Source organism: Malaya genurostris, chromosome 1 (genome assembly GCF_030247185.1).
Source record: "Malaya genurostris strain Urasoe2022 chromosome 1, Malgen_1.1, whole genome shotgun sequence".
Lineage (NCBI taxonomy): Eukaryota > Metazoa > Arthropoda > Insecta > Diptera > Culicidae > Malaya > Malaya genurostris.
In genome coordinates, this window is record NC_080570.1 from 86193038 (window position 1) to 86205803 (window position 12766).

Here is a 12766-nt window from a genome sequence, read left to right on the forward strand (position 1 = left end):
ACATTTACAGGACAATGGATCGTGTGAAAGAGCCATCCAGTAAGGATTTACATGAAAAAAAATTCGCCAAGGAAATTTTCTTGTTGTCATTAAAATTCATATGATAAGAATTATATGGGTGCAGATACATTGTCTCAAATTCCATGTATGGATCCTGTAGATTACGTTTGAAACATTTACAGGACAATGGATTGTGTGAAAGGGCCATCCAGTAAAGATTTACATGAAAAAATCTTCGCCAAGGAAATTTTCTCGTTGTCATTAAAATTCATTTGATAAGAGATATATGGGGGCAGATACATTGACTTAAATTCCATGTATGGGTCCTGAAGATCACGTTTGAAACATTTACAGGACAATGGATCGTGTGAAAGAGCCATCCAGTATGGATTTACATTAAAAAAATTTTGCCAAGGAAATTTTCTCGTTGTCATTAAAATTCATTTGATAAGAGTTATATGAGGGCAGATACATTGACTTAAATTCCATGTATGAGTTCTGAAGATCACGTTTGTGACATTTACAGGACAATGGATCGTGTGAAAGAGCCATCCAGTAAGGATTTACATGAGAAAAACTTCGCCAAGGAAATTTTCTCGTTGTCATTAAAATTCATATGATAAGAGTTATACGGGGACAGATACATTGACTTAAATTCCATGTATGGGTCCTGAAGATCACGTTTGAAACATTTACAGGACAATGGATCGTGTGAAAGAGCCATCCAGTAAGGATTTAGATGAAAAAAAATTCGCCAAGAAATTTTCTCGTTGTCATTAAAATTCATTTGATAAGAGTTATATGGGGGCAGATACATTGACTTAAATTCCATGTATGGGTTTTGAAGATCACGTTTGAAACATTTACAGGACAATGGATCGTGTGAAAGAGCCATCCAGTATGGATTTACATTAAAAAAATTTTGCCAAGGAAATTTTCTCGTTGTCATTAAAATTCATTTGATAAGAGTTATATGAGGGCAGATACATTGACTTAAATTCCATGTATGAGTTCTGAAGATCACGTTTGAGACATTTACAGGACAATGGATCGTGTGAAAGAGCCATCCAGTAAGGATTTACATGAGAAAAACATGAGGAAAATTTCTCGTCATTAAAATGCATTTGATAAGAGTTATATGGGGGCAGATACATTGACTCAAATTCCATGTATGAGTTCTGAAGATCACGTTTGTGACATTTACAGGACAATGGATCGTGTGAAAGAGCCATCCAGTAAGGATTTACATGAGAAAAACTTCGCCAAGGAAATTTTCTCGTTGTCATTAAAATTCATATGATAAGAGTTATACGGGGACAGATACATTGACTCAAATTCCATGTATGGATCCTGAAGATCACGTTTGAAACGTTTACAGGACAATGGATCGTGTGAAAGAGCCATCCAGTAAGGATTTACATGAAAAAAACTTCGCAAAGGAAATTTTCTCGTTGTCAGTAAAATTCATTTGATAAGAATTATATGGGGGCAGATACATTGACTTAAATTCCATGTATGGGTCCTGAAGATCACGTTTGTGACATTTACAGGACAATGGATCGTGTGAAAGAGCCATCCAGTAAGGATTTACATGAGAAAAACTTCGCCAAGGAAATTTTCTCGTTGTCATTAAAATTCATTTGATAAGAATTATATGGGGGCAGATACATTGACTCAAATTCCATGTATGAGTTCTGAAGATCACGTTTGTGACATTTACAGGACAATGGATCGTGTGAAAGAGCCATCCAGTAAGGATTTACATGAAAAAAACTTCGCAAAGGAAATTTTCTCGTTGTCAGTAAAATTCATTTGATAAGAATTATATGGGGGCAGATACATTGACTCAAATTCCATGTATGAGTTCTGAAGATCACGTTTGTGACATTTACAGGACAATGGATCGTGTGAAAGAGCCATCCAGTAAGGATTTACATGAGAAAAACTTCGCCAAGGAAATTTTCTCGTTGTCATTAAAATTCATATGATAAGAGTTATACGGGGACAGATACATTGACTCAAATTCCATGTATGGATCCTGAAGATCACGTTTGAAACGTTTACAGGACAATGGATCGTGTGAAAGAGCCATCCAGTAAGGATTTACATGAGAAAAACTTCGCCAAGGAAATTTTCTCGTTGTCATTAAAATTCATATGATAAGAGTTATACGGGGACAGATACATTGACTCAAATTCCATGTATGGATCCTGAAGATTACGTTTGAAACGTTTACAGGACAATGGATCGTGTGAAAGAGCCATCCAGTAAGGATTTACATGAAAAAAAATTCGACATAGAAATTTTCTCGTTGTCATTTAAAATTCATTTGATAAGAGATATATGGGGGCAGATACATTGACTCAAATTCCATGTATGGGTCCTGAAGATCACGTTTGAATCATTTACAGGACAATGGATCGTGTGAAAGAGCCATCCAGTATGGATTTACATTAAAAAAATTTTGCCAAGGAAATTTTCTCGTTGTCATTAAAATTCATTTGATAAGAGTTATATGAGGGCAGATACATTGACTTAAATTCCATGTATGAGTTCTGAAGATCACGTTTGAGACATTTACAGGACGATGGATCGTGTGAAAGAGCCATCCAGTATGGATTTACATTAAAAAATTTTGCCAAGGAAATTTTCTCGTTTTCATTAAAATTCATTTGATAAGAGTTATATGAGGGCAGATACATTGACTTAAATTCCATGTATGAGTTCTGAAGATCACGTTTGAGACATTTACAGGACAATGGATCGTGTGAAAGAGCCATCCAGTAAGGATTTACATGAGAAAAACATGAGGAAAATTTCTCGTCAATAAAATGCATTTGATAAGAGTTATATGGGGGCAGATACATTGACTCAAATTCCATGTATGGGTCCTGAAGATCACGTTTGAAACATTTACAGGACAATGGATCGTGTGAAAGAGCCATCCAGTAAGGATTTACATGAAAAAAAAATCGCCAAGGAAATTTTCTCGTTGTCATTAAAATTCATTTGATAAGAATTATATGGGGGCAGATACATTGACTTAAATTCCATGTATGGGTCCTGAAGATTACGGTTGAAACATTTACAGGACAATGGATCGTGTGAAAGAGCCATCCAGTATGGATTTACATTAAAAAATTTTGCCAAGGAAATTTTCTCGTTTTCATTAAAATTCATTTGATAAGAGTTATATGAGGGCAGATACATTGACTTAAATTCCATGTATGAGTTCTGAAGATCACGTTTGAGACATTTACAGGACAATGGATCGTGTGAAAGAGCCATCCAGTAAGGATTTACATGAGAAAAACTTCGCCAAGGAAATTTTCTCGTTGTCATTAAAATTCATATGATAAGAGTTATACGGGGACAGATACATTGACTTAAATTCCATGTATGGGTCTTGAAGATCACGTTTGAAACATTTACAGGACAATGGATCGTGTGAAAGAGCCATCCAGTAAGGATTTAGATGAAAAAAAATTCGCCAAGAAATTTTCTCGTTGTCATTATAATTCATTTGATAAGAATTACATGGGGGCAGATACATTGACTCAAATTCCATGTATGGATCCTGAAGATCACGTTTGAAACGTTTACAGGACAATGGATCGTGTGAAAGAGCCATCCAGTAAGGATTTACATGAAAAAAACTTCGCAAAGGAAATTTTCTCGTTGTCAGTAAAATTCATTTGATAAGAATTATATGGGGGCAGATACATTGACTTAAATTCCATGTATGGGTCCTGAAGATCACGGTTGAAACATTTACAGGACAATGGATCGTGTGAAAGAGCCATCCAGTAAGGATTTACATGAGAAAAAAATCGCCATAGAAATTTTCTCGTTGTCATTAAAATTCATTTGATAAGAGATATATGGGGGCAGATACATTGACTCAAATTCCATGTATGGGTCCTGAAGATCACGTTTGAAACATTTACAGGACAATGGATCGTGTGAAAGAGCCATCCAGTAATGATTTACATTAAAAAAAATTTGCCAAGGAAATTTTCTCGTTGTCATTAAAATTCATTTGATAAGAATTATATAGGAACAGATACATTGACTCAAATTCCATGTATGGGTCCTGAAGATCATGTTTGAAACATTTACAGGACAATGGATCGTGTGAAAGAGCCATCCAGTAAGGATTTACATGAAATAAATTTCGCCAAGTAAATTTTCTCATTGTCATTAAAATTCATTTGATAAGAGTTATATGGGGGCAGATACATTGACTCAAATTCCATGTATGGGTCCTGAAGATCACGTTTGAAACATTTACAGGACAATGGATCGTGTGAAAGAGCCATCCAGTAAGGATTTACATGAAAAAAACTTCGCCAAGGAAATTTTCTCGTTGTCATTAAAATTCATTCGATAAGAATTATATGGGGGCAGATACATTGACTCAAATTCCATGTATGGGTCCTGAAGATCACGTTTGAAACATTTACAGGACAATGGATCGTGTGAAAGAGCCATCCAGTAAGGATTTACATAAAAAAAATTTCGCCAAAGAAATTTTCTTCATTGTCATTAAAAATCATTTGATAAGAGATATATGGGGGCAGATACATTGACTCAAATTCCATGTATGGGTCCTGAAGATCACGTTTGAAACATTTACAGGACAAAGGATCGTGAGAAAGAGCCATCCAGTAAGGATTTACATGAAAAAAATTTCGCCAAGGAAATTTTCTCGTTGTCATTATAATTCATTTGATAAGAGTTATATGGGGGCAGATACATTGACTCAAATTCCATGTATGGGTCCTGAAGATCACGTTTGAAACATTTACAGGACAATGGATCGTGTGAAAGAGCCATCCAGTGTGGATTTCCATTAAAAAAAATTTTGCCAAGGAAATTTTCTCGTTGTCATCAAAATTCATTCGATAAGAATTATATGGGAGCATCTACATTGACTTAAATTCCATGTATGGGTCCTGAAGTTCACGTTTGAAACATTTACAGGACAATGGATCGTGTGAAAGAGCCATCCAGTAAGGATTTACATGAAAAAATTTCGCAAAGGAAATTTTATCGTTGTCATTAAAATTCATTTGATAAGAGTTATATGGGGGCAGATACATAGACTCAAATTCCATGTATGGGTCCTGAAGATCACGTTTGAAACATTTACAGGACAATGGATCGTGTGAAAGAGCCATCCAGTAAGGATTTACATGAAAAAAACTTCGCCAATGAATTTTTCTCGTTGTCATTAAAATTCATTCGATAAGAATTATATGGGGGCAGATACATTGACTCAAATTTCATGTATGGGTCCTGAAGATCACGTTTGAATCATTTACAGGACAATGGATCGTGTGAAAGAGCCATCCAGTAAGGATTTACATAAAAAAAATTTCGCCAAAGAAATTTTCTTCATTGTCATTAAAAATCATTTGATAAGAGATATATGGGGGCAGATACATTGACTCAAATTCCATGTATGGGTCCTGAAGATCACGTTTGAAACATTTACAGGACAAAGGATCGTGAGAAAGAGCCATCCAGTAAGGATTTACATGAAAAAAATTTCGCCAAGGAAATTTTCTCATTGTCATTATAATTCATTTGATAAGAGTTATATGGGGGCAGATACATTGACTCAAATTCCATGTATGGGTCCTGAAGATCACGTTTGAAACATTTACAGGACAATGGATCGTGTGAAAGAGCCATCCAGTGTGGATTTCCATTAAAAAAAATTTTGCCAAGGAAATTTTCTCGTTGTCATCAAAATTCATTCGATAAGAATTATATGGGAGCATCTACATTGACTTAAATTCCATGTATGGGTCCTGAAGTTCACGTTTGTAACATTTACAGGACAATGGATCGTGTGAAAGAGCCATCCAGTAAGGATTTACATGAAAAAAATTCGCAAAGGAAATTTTTGAATTGGTGTTACAAGGTTTTAATAATGAATTATTCGGTACCTTAATTCATACATGTCCGCGGTATTGACTGCGAGGATCGCTGCCTCCGTCTGAAGGTGGAGCTGATCTAACTGTGTCTGGCAAACGTTAATGTTGTCCAGTGCACTCATAACATGCTCGGAGCTAGTCGGTTTCATGTCACTTAACGACTCTTGCTCTATGAGAGTTTTAAGACGAATTACCTTACCACGATGTGTGGTGCGACTTAAATTTAGCACATGGCGTAGAGCTAGTTCGTAATCTACTTCTTCACTCGTTAGGTGTGAGTGATCCATGTCGAATTTTTGCGTAAAAGTTAAATTTCCAAATACCTTACAGTATTTCAACTCACAAAGCCAAATATATCACAAACCAAATAAAACAATTGCTAACGGTAGTTCAAATTTTGTGGATTTTTGGTTGGGCGCCAGTGTTACATGGTTTTAGCTGTGGGTAGAGCAGAACTACCAAAAGTGAACCAAAACACAAACACTAAGGGCAATGTGCACCAACTCAAATAAAAAGGTGTTACGATACTGTTACATGAAAATGTATTCAATCGCACATACTGTCCCCCGACATTCCATCTTCTCCTTCTCTCTCCTAATTCTCTTCCCCAACTTCTTTCTTTCTCCTCTCCCTATTACCTAATTCTAACATGCATTTTCACTTACTTTCATTACTATTTGTTCCTTATCCTCTAACATCCTCCTCGGTACCGTTCACTAACCTTTTGTTCCTGCATGTATCTCTCTCCCGCTCTTCACTTACTCATGCCATCGCCATCCCGACTCTATTCATATACGCCAGCCAATGATCCAACCTCCCTAAATGCCAGCATGCAAAACTAACCAGCTCTTCGCTCACTCATGCCAGTTTCCATTTGTTAGCCGCTGCAATCTTCGAACTGGTTCATTCCAGCGTCACTGTACGGTAAATCAGCATACGCAAATTTGGGGTAGAGTGCTCTCGCTCCTTTCACAAACCAGCTGATAAGACACAATGCTACCTTCAGTTCACGAATACTACACGGTCATCGCCATCACATGACAGTGGGTCGCCAACGGTACACCGAAGTCCGATCTGTAAAGTAAGGGGACCCTATTGGGCATCGACGATCAGTTCAATTCTTTTGCTTCGTGAGAATCAGATCTTACTTGACCCTTCGCTTCTGTCTAATCTAGATACGTGATTATTGACCAACACGGGTTCGTGACGTGGTCTCTCATGCAGAGTCCTGATCCAGTGAACAAATTGGTTCCTGTGCGAATGTGCAATGTGCTTTTTGGGATGATCACTTGCTTTTATTTCACTTCACTTACTTCAAATGCAAGTCCGTGTGCGTCGTGCTATCGTGAGTACGGGGAAAGACAGTGCCACCACGTTGTTTGCTCGATATTGCTCTTTGCTTGTCGAGATTGACCTGTCCGCCGTAACTGCATATTGAGTGAATGTCCATTAGAGGTCATTTTAGAGTGATAATTTGCTGTTTATTCACCTGCGTATTGAAGTGTTTCTGTTACTGCTTTTACACGAACTCGCACTTTCCAGTGCTTTTCGAAGTAGTTCAATCTAATCCGCACCGCGTTGAGCAAAATGTGTCCGTTCTGCTTTCTGGTTTGACACTCTTCTCGGAAGTATTTCTGACAGTTGGAAGCGGTCTCCTTTTTTGCGTTTGATTTCGCCCATTCTACGCATTCTGTTTTTTGCAGCGTCACTTTGCGGCAGGTTGTTTCGGCGAGTGGATTTGAATTGACAGTTGGAAGTGATGTTTGAGCTGACCGTTTTTCTTATCAAGTCGGGTGGTTGCTAATTTTCTTATTAATCGGCTAATAATTGATCTGAGTTTTTACCGCAAAATAGGTCAAACGTAACAATGTTCCACCTTGGTTTTCAGCAGGGATGGATGGTTCGTTTCCAATAGTTCCCGAACACAGTGAGTTCCGTGGTGAGTATCGGCCAAGTACTGGACGGGTGTCTATGATAGCAAGCCTACAACATACCGTTCCACCCACTGAGTAAACTAGGGGGTAACAAATTGGCGCCCAACTTCAAATACCCACTTTTCAAAAATAGAATTCCGCTTGTCTTTCCACCCCGCACGGGGAGATACAAATCAGTAAGCTGATTTAGTTTGGTCTCGTTCTCCAAACGATAAATTTTTCTGTAGAATAGAACTGAGCAATTTTTGTTCGAAATGGATGTTGAATTTGACTTACAGTACAAAAGTCTTTTAGTACATCATTTGGAAAAGGAAGAAATTGAATATGAACTCGCGATTCGAGGAATAAAGTTTACCGAGGCGGAAAATCGCGCGACGGTTTCAAGACGATTGCAAGAGCAAATTAAAACAGAAAAAAATCAGGGCGTGAGAGATTTAGATTTCAAACGATTAGGGATAAGTGTAGACGAGGAAATTTTCAAAGTAGATGCAAAGATAAAAGAAATCAAGGATTTCCTCGGAAACTTAAAAAGTTATAAGGGTTCTAAGGAAAGTTTGAAAACGCGAATAGTACATTATTTTCAACGCGTGAAACGCATTTTCGATAACACAGAAGAAGATGAGGATCTTAGTGATATAGACGCGATATGCTCGAGCATTCGTAGTACAAACAATCAATATTTCTCATTGTTCACTCCATTTGGACAACAAGAAATCGTTCAACAAATTAATCGATCCTTATCAAAATTATCAATTGAAAATCCAAATCAGAATACCACGACTGACTCGACGGGTGCGTCAAGTAATGAAGAAGAGAACGCGTGCGGTCGACCCTTGAAAAGGAATTTACAATCGGTAGACGAAAACGTAGAAAACCCCAGTCCATTGCAAAATAGTTTAATACCTTTCTACATGCAAGCAGGTGCATACCCTTGGATGTTCGGTCCGTCACATATGCAGATGTGGGCCCAGAACATGTTGCAGTTTAGCAAAAGCGAAAACGCAAACAGTAAACTGGTGAATCCTGATAGTAATCCACAAAATGACAGTAGTAAGAAAAAAGATAGGCTTATGGCGGGAAAAACTAAGAAAAAATCGGAAAAGCCGAATTCGAGTTCAGATACCGCATCTGAAACAGAATCAGGTTGGTCAACGGATAGATCACGTCGAGAAGTAAGCGAAAAAAGAAATTATCGCCGGTTCGGTAAACGGAGACCAGTTTGCGACTGGAAATTAAAATACGATGGCTCCGATAACGGCCAATCGTTAATGAAATTTATAAAAGAAGTTGAATTTTTCGCAAAGTCAGAAAACATGTCTAACAAAGAATTGTTTAAGTCAGCTATTCATTTGTTCAGCGGACCAGCAAAAACATGGTTCATGACAGGTTTTGAAAATGATGATTTTACATCCTGGAATGAGCTAAAAGAAGAGTTGAAGAGAGAATTTTTAAGTCCCGACCACGATCATACGAGTGAAATACGCGCGATATCGAGAAAACAGGGTTCCCGTGAAAAGTTTCAAGACTTTTTCATGGAAATGCAAAAGATCTTTAATTCCCTCACAAAACCCATGACCGAGCGAAAGAAATTTGAAATTGTCTTTAGAAATATGCGCGCGGATTACAAGGGACATGCGGTGTCGTCCGAAATCGATAATTTAGCAGACTTGAAAAAATTTGGTCGACGGTTGGACGCTACGTACTGGTACAAATATCAACCAGCGACGAGCGATCATTCACGAGCGAAATCCGCGCAAGTAAATGAGCTCAATACCGGAGCTAAATCGAAAATGAAACAGAAGTCGGAGAATGAACAATATAGATCGCGAAACTTTTATAACTCCAACACGCGCGGTACCTCGTCCGATGCGGAAAATAAAAACCAGAATAGAAACCTAGGGCAGGATGAAGCGCAGGATTCCCAGAGAGGTTTTAAAATATTACTGGATAATTACCAGCAGCCTAAGGATGGCATATGCTATAATTGTCGTCTAAAAGGGCATCATGCTCGTGAGTGTGATCGTCCTAGACACAAGTATTGTCAAAAATGTGGGTTCCACAACGTAGATACGAAATCGTGTCCGTTTTGCGAAAAAAACGCGGCGAAGACTGTCCCCGAGGGCCGACAAGTCGAGCGTTCGTAAAGCCCCTCTTGAATCAATCAAAGTTAGATGCTTTTCAAGCCTTTGGTTTTGAAAAAGTACATCCCACTGATTATGTCCATTCATCTAAATACGAGATCAATGAAAATATTATACATCTCGAAAATGATAATAGACCATTCGTAGAAATTACAATTTTTGAAAATCCGCTTATAGGCTTACTAGATAGCGGAGCCCATCTAAGTGTACTTGGAATGGGCGCTCTCAAACTGATTGACAAGTACAAATTACAAATATTTCCTTCGGAGGTTTGTCTTAAAACCGCAAATGGGGAAGAATTAAAAGTGTCAGGAACAATTTATCTCCCGGTTACATTCAATGGATGTACAAAAGTTATAGAAACTCTCTTAGTACCATCCCTTAAAAGACGACTTTTGTTGGGGATGAATTTTTGGAAAGCCTTCCAAATTCGCCCCACGATTCAGCAGGTTTCGATAGAAAATTTAGAAATTAAATCTGAAGATGAGAATACACAAATCGCTAGTTCCGCTGGCGACGACGAAACGAAACTTAATGAAGCAGAAATTGCCCAACTAGAAAAAAAAAGCATTTTAAGGTAGCAGAAGATGATATTCTAGATACTACTAACTTGATAAACCATAGAATTGAGTTAACTGAGGAAGCAAAGAAGCTTTCCCCCGCTCGAATTAATCCGTTTCCGACATCACCTTAAAGACAGGAACAAATTAATACCGAATTAGACAAAATGCTTAGAGCTAAGATAATTGAGCGATCGTACAGCGATTGGGCCTTACGTCTTGTCCCCGTGGATAAACCAGATGGTACGATCCGCTTATGCTTGGACGCAAGAAAATTAAATGACCGAACAGTTAGAGATTGTTATCCCCTTCCACATGCAGATAGAATTTTAAGTCGATTAGGAACAGCACGATATATATCAACGATTGATTTATCAAAAGCCATTCTGCAGGTGCCCTTACACCCACGTTCACGAAAATTCACCGCCTTCTCTGTTCTGGGACGTGGTTTGTTCCAATTCACTCGCATGCCCTTCGGCTTAGTCAATAGTCCCGCTACCTTATCGAGGCTCATGGATCGAGTTCTGGGCGCGGGAGAACTGGAACCTAACGTGTTTATATATCTGGACGATATAATCGTCATAAGCAACACGTTTGAGGAGCATTTGTCTTTATTAACAGAAGTGGCTAATCGACTAAAATTAGCTAACTTGTCAATAAACATACAAAAGTCACGGTTCTGCGTAGCCGAGGTACCGTATCTAGGATACATTCTGGGTCAAGGAGGTCTTAGACCGAACCCCGACCGTGTTTCAGCAATTGTAAATTATGAACGACCTACATCTCTTCGAGCTCTTAGACGGTTTCTCGGAATGTGTAACTACTACAGGCGATTTCTCAGCAATTACAGTGAGGTTACCCACCCGTTGACGGACCTCTTAAGAAATAAACCTAAGACAATTCATTGGAACGATCAGGCTGAAACAGCCTTCCTCCAAATTAAAAGCCGGTTAATCAGTGCACCGATTCTAACGAATCCTGATTTCTCACTGCCATTTGCTATTCATTGCGATGCAAGCGATGCGGCAATAGCAGGAATTCTCACCCAAACTTACGAGGGAGTTGAAAAACCAATCGCTTATTTTTCGCAAAAATTAACTACCACCCAGCAACGATATTTTGCAACAGAGAAGGAAGGGCTGGCAGTTATCAAGGCGATAGAGAAGTTTAGGTGCTATGTAGAAGGCACCAGATTTACTGTTTATACTGACGCCTCTGCATTAATTTATATAATGCGAAGTAGTTGGAAGACTTCTTCGCGTTTATGTAGATGGAGTATGGACCTGCAGCGGCATGATATGGTCATACTTCATAGAAAAGGGGTCGAAGATGTGATGGCCGATGCCCTATCGAGATCCCTTGAAGAATTAAATGCTTCAGATGGCTGGTACGCAGAAATGATTAGGAAGATTTCCAAAACTCCCGAAAAGTACAAAGATTTTAAAATAGAAAATGGAACATTAAAAAAATTTATATCGGTTTCAGACGATCTTCTGGATTACCGATTTTCTTGGAAAATTTGTGTTCCTGAAAATTCAAGAGAAAAAATTCTATTGGAAGAACATGACAATAGTTTACATTTAGGTAGCGAGAAAACGTTAGCGAAAATTAGAAAAAAATATTTCTGGCCTAGAATGGCTGAGGATGTACGAGACTACATTCGTAAATGTGCCCAATGTAGACAGAACAAACCTTCTAATCGGTCACAGCTGCCCGAGCCAGGAAAACAACGTTTAACCACGAAACCGTTTCAAATTGTCGCGCTTGATTTCATCCAATCCCTTCCTCGTAGTAAATTAGGTAGCAGCCACCTTCTAGTAATTATGGATCTCTTTTCTAAGTGGAGTTTATTAGTTCCCATGAAACGAATATCTGCTCCACAGGTGACGAAAATATTAGAAGAAGCTTGGTTTCGACGGTACTCAGTCCCGGAATATTTACTCACGGATAACGCTAGTTCATTTCTGTCTAACGAATTTAAATCTCTACTGAGCAAATATGGCATTCAGCACTGGGCCAGTTCACGCTACCATAGCCAAGCAAATCCGGTCGAACGACTCAATCGAACGATCAACACATGTATTAGATCCTACGTAAAGGGCGATCAGAGACTGTGGGACACACGGGTGTCTGAAATAGAATTTTGTTTAAATAATACTCCCCACTCTTCTACAGGATTTTCTCCGTAC

At 38.4% G+C, this 12766-nt stretch overlaps 1 long non-coding RNA gene across 1 annotated transcript; it reads right to left on the minus strand.

Annotated features, from left to right (window-relative positions):
* Positions 1–7094: 7094 nt before the first annotated feature.
* LOC131439172 (uncharacterized) lies at positions 7095–7547 on the minus strand. The gene is made up of 3 exons (XR_009231075.1): positions 7432–7547; positions 7256–7369; positions 7095–7194 (listed from the first exon to the last, which is right to left on the minus strand). It is a non-coding gene; the product is annotated as an uncharacterized LOC131439172 (long non-coding RNA).
* Positions 7548–12766: the final 5219 nt, after the last annotated feature.